At 39.1% G+C, this 4,485-nt stretch overlaps 1 pseudogene; it reads left to right on the plus strand.

The window, feature by feature from the left end:
* The first annotated feature begins 2,987 nt into the window (after nt 1-2,987).
* LOC112811352 (guanine nucleotide-binding protein G(I)/G(S)/G(O) subunit gamma-10 pseudogene) lies at nt 2,988-3,193 on the plus strand (annotated as a pseudogene).
* The last annotated feature ends 1,292 nt before the right edge of the window (nt 3,194-4,485 follow it).

Genomic DNA, 4,485 nt, shown 5'->3' on the forward strand with positions numbered 1-4,485 from the left:
ATGATACCATAAATTTTCTTCTGAATATCATGCTTTTGCAACTAGTATAATATGCTTACATATTTCATACATTCAGTTCTGTGATTTCATCTATAACTTAAGATTTAAGAAATTGATTTATGCATTTTCTAAGCGATTAGATAACTTCTCACTATGCTATCTAGTTATTTTATTCTATTTCCACGCAATGCAGCTTTAATATCTAGTTTTAGGAAGTTACTGGAATTTTTGTTTACCCTAGCATTTGAAAAACTTCTATAAAAATCACAGTCATTAGCAAATGATGTGATGTCTCTACTTATTGGGTTCAGTGTTGTATGTGAGTGTGTCTGTGTGTGCATAACCAGCTCTAGGATTTTTAGGTTAAAGGCTCCTAGAATTATTGTTATCTCAATTTCTACTTGTATTTCTGTCAGTTTGTACTATATTTACATTGATCTTATGTTATTCAGTATATGTAAGTTTATAGCTACAAGAAGTACATGATGGATTGGCTCTTAATCAATATAAATTATTCCTTTTTATTTACAAATAATTTTTCCTCTAAGTTCTATTCCATACAACTTTCATATTTCCATCCTTAATTTGTCTGTTGGCATTTATCTGTTATATTTTTTCCATTTTTCTCTTTTCAACATATCTTTGTGTTTCGCCATACTCTTTTTTCTTTAAATTTTTTTATTGTTATGTTAATCACCATACATTACATCATTAGTTTTTGATGTAGTGTTCCATGATTCATTGTTTGCGTATAACACCCAGTGCTCCATGCAGAACGTGCCCTCTTTAATACCCATCACCAGGCTAACCCATCCCCCTACCCTCCTCCCCTCTAGAACCCTCAGTTTGTTTTTCAGAGTCCATCGTCTCTCATGGTTCGTCTCCCCCTCCGATTTACTCCCCTTTCATTCTTCCCCTCCTGCTATCTTCTTCTTTTTTTTTCTTAACATATATTGCATTATTTGTTTCAAAAGTACAGATCTGTGATTCAACAGTCTTGCACAATTCACAGCGCTCACCATAGCACATACCCTCCCCAATGTCTATCACCCAGCCACCCCATCCCTCCCACCCCCTACCACTCCAGCAACCCTCAGTTTGTTTCCTGAGATTAAGAATTCCTCATATCAGTGAGGTCATATGATACATATCTTTCTCTGATTGACTCATTTCACTCAGCATAACACCCTCCAGTTCCATCCATGTCGTTGCAAATGGCAAGATCTCATTCCTTTTGATGGCTGCATAATATTCCATTGTGTATATATACCACTTCTTCTTTATCCATTCATCTGGCGATGGACATCTTGGCTCCTTCCACAGTTTGGCTATTGTAGACATTGCTGCTATAAACATCGGGGTGCACGTATCCCTTCGGATCCCTACATTTGTATCTTTGTGGTAAATACCCTGTAGTGCAATTGCTGGATTGTATGGTAGCTCTATTTTCAACTGTTTGAGGAACCTCCATATTGTTTTCCAGGGGGTTGCACCAGCTTGCATTCCCACCAACAGTGTAGGAGGGTTCCCCTTTCTCCGCATCCCCGCCGACATCTGTCATTTCCTGACATGTTAATTTTAGCCATTCTGACTGATGTGAGGTGGTATCTCAGTGAGGTTTTGATTTGGATTTCCCTGATGCCGAGCGATGTTGAGCACTTTTTCATGTGTCTGTTGGCCATTTGGATGTCTTCTTTGGAAAAAATGTCAGCCGCAGCAACTTCTTCCTAGAAACATCGCCAAAGGCAAGGGAAGCAAAGGCAAAAATGAACTATTGGGATTTCATCAAGATAAAAAGCTTTTGCACAGCAAAAGAAACAGTCCACAAAACCAAAAGACAACCGACAGAATGGGAGAAAATATTTGCAAATGACATATCAGATAAAGGGCTAGTATCCAAAATCTATAAAGAACTTATAAAACTCAACACCCAAAGAACAAGTAATCCAATCAAGAAATGGGCAGAAGACATGAACAGACATTTTTCGCCATACTCTTTTTCTAAACTTCCAAAGTCAGGTCCGTATAAAATTCCAAAAAGAGAGGGATGTTAATCTATCAAAGTTGCTTCTCTCACACTTTCTCCACAAATTTCCTAATGGGTTTTATAAAGCCTCACATCAGTTGCTATTTATTTCATACTGAATCTAAACTAGCAGTATTTTATTTGTGGCACAAGATGCAGCATGAGATGGAGGGAGGCAGTGGAGTAGGTAAGTCAACTCAAGTGGACAGTATGACCCCAGATTTGAAGGGCATATCTCCTATAAAAACAGAAAGGACAAGTAAATGCCAATTGTATGGAACTTATCATCTGTGTGATATTCAAAGAAAGAAGATAATGCTTACTAGAAGAGTTGGAGGAAACTTCATGGATCTTTTTAGTTCATGAAAGGAAGACCATTTAAGTTTTTTATTGGGGAATACCATAAATACAAAACATTCATTCAATTATCCATTCAATTCAACAAACACTGACTGAACAACTATTTTTTCCAAGAATTGAAAAGGGTGTTGGGAATATAATAGTGTACAAAAATGGCTCCGTAAAATGAAGCTACGAGTCTATCAGGACATTATTATCACCTGAGTAGGTATAAAATTACTTTCTATAACCAAGAAATGAGGTGTTGGATCATCGACAGCAGGAAAATTGGATTGGGGGAAGCTAGGAAAGGCTTTCCCAAAGTAAGACTATTAAACTGAGGTCAAAAGAAAGAGTAGGTTATAACCATGTAAGAGGGTGGGAGGGAGTTTATTAGAAGAAGGAACAGTGTGTGCAAAGGCCCTGTGGCAGGAGAAATTTGGCTTGTTTTGCCTCTCTTTGAAGCTAGAATGAAAAGAGAAAGGGGTCATATGACATGAGAAGCAGTAGGAGGTGCACTAGAGCTGGTTGAAGTAGGCCTTTTAAGGTCAGGTTAGAGATTTTGTTCCTTGTCTTTAAAGTGATAGGAAACCACCTGCCTTGGGAGCCCAGTGCTACCGCCATGTCTTATGGGGCCAGCGTGAACACCCTGTATGCCTGGTGGAGCAGCTCAAGCTGGAGGCTCGTGTAGAGATGGTCAAGGTCTTGCAGGCCTCTGCAGAGCTTTGATATTACTGAATGCAAAGTGCCTGCGAGGATGCCCTGCTTGTAGGTGTTTCAGCTGGAAGCAACCCCTTCTGGGAGCCCAGATCCTGTGCTTTATTCTAAAGGCTGCAGGGAAGAAATTCATAAAAATCCTACCAAATATACCTCTTTCATAAATGAACTACTAGTGTTTCTATACCTGGAATACTATGTTTCTTTTATTTACCAGATGTTTATATTTGGGAAAGGAAAACATTTTTGTTAAAAAATTGAATATTTGTAATTTGTTGTGCCTAAGATTTTTATACCATAACAAAACTTGTTCTTTTCTCATGAATTTACATCATCTAAATGAAGACAAGCAAGTATAAAAATGGGGGAAGAATAGCCTTTATTAATCAAATGATGTCTTGATTTTTCTAAAGGAGATGATTGTTTTATTTCTAACACTAAACATGGAGCTATTTCTTAGCAAACTTGTTTGGAAAAATCCATGTTGTATTGTGTATTAGATTGCCCCATCCTGTGTATGAAGCCGACTTGGCCTTCGTCCTTTTAAGATCCTCTATAGTTGTGGCTGTACTAAAACAAACAAACAAAAAAACCACCACCACCACCACAACAAAAAAACACCAACCCCCACCCCTGCAAAAACCAAAAAATAAACCCTCTACATTATTTCATGTATTTAAAAAAAATGTTTAAATGTGATCTTCAGAACATTACAAATGATTAAAAACAAAATAATGTGAAAAAAATAATAAAATTAAGTGATGGGAAACCACTACTGAAATATTTAAATGCAGTAAAGACTTGGGCACCTGGGTGGCTCAGTCGGTTAAGTGTCTGCCTTCGGCTCAGGTCATGATCCCAGGTTCCTGGGCTCAAGTCCCACCTTGGGCTCCCTGCTCAGTGAGGAGCCTGCTTCTCCCTCTGCCCCTCCCCCACTAGTTCTCTCAATCTCTCTCCCTCTCTCTCTCGTGCGCACGCGATCTCTCAAATAAATAAATAAAATCTTAAAAAAAAAATAGAAGGGTGCCTGGATGGCTCAGTCAGTTAAGTGGCTGCCTTCAGCTCAGGTCATGATCCCGGGGGGTCCTGGGATTGAGCCCCATGTTGGGCTCCTTGCTCTCCCAGGAGCCAGCTTTTCCCTCTCCCTGCAGTTCCTTCTGCTTGCACTCTCTCTGTCAAATAAACAAATGGAATCTTAAAAAAAAAAAATAGAGTAAGGATTTGAGTTGGCCATGTGGGGGATTGACTTGATCAGTATTTGCATTTTAGGAGGCTCTCTCTAGCTGAAGGGAGTCTCCCTGACCCTCCCTCTGTGAAGAATGGATTGGAGGCACTGAGGGAAGCCATGGGGAGGGAGGCCACTGCAGCAGTACAAGTGAGAGTTGATAGGTTTGTTTAGAATG

This window comes from Callorhinus ursinus, unplaced genomic scaffold (genome assembly GCF_003265705.2).
Source record: "Callorhinus ursinus isolate GAN/ISIS: 27379988/994484 unplaced genomic scaffold, GSC_fseal_2.0 scaffold2, whole genome shotgun sequence".
In the NCBI taxonomy this organism is placed as follows: Eukaryota; Metazoa; Chordata; class Mammalia; order Carnivora; family Otariidae; genus Callorhinus; species Callorhinus ursinus.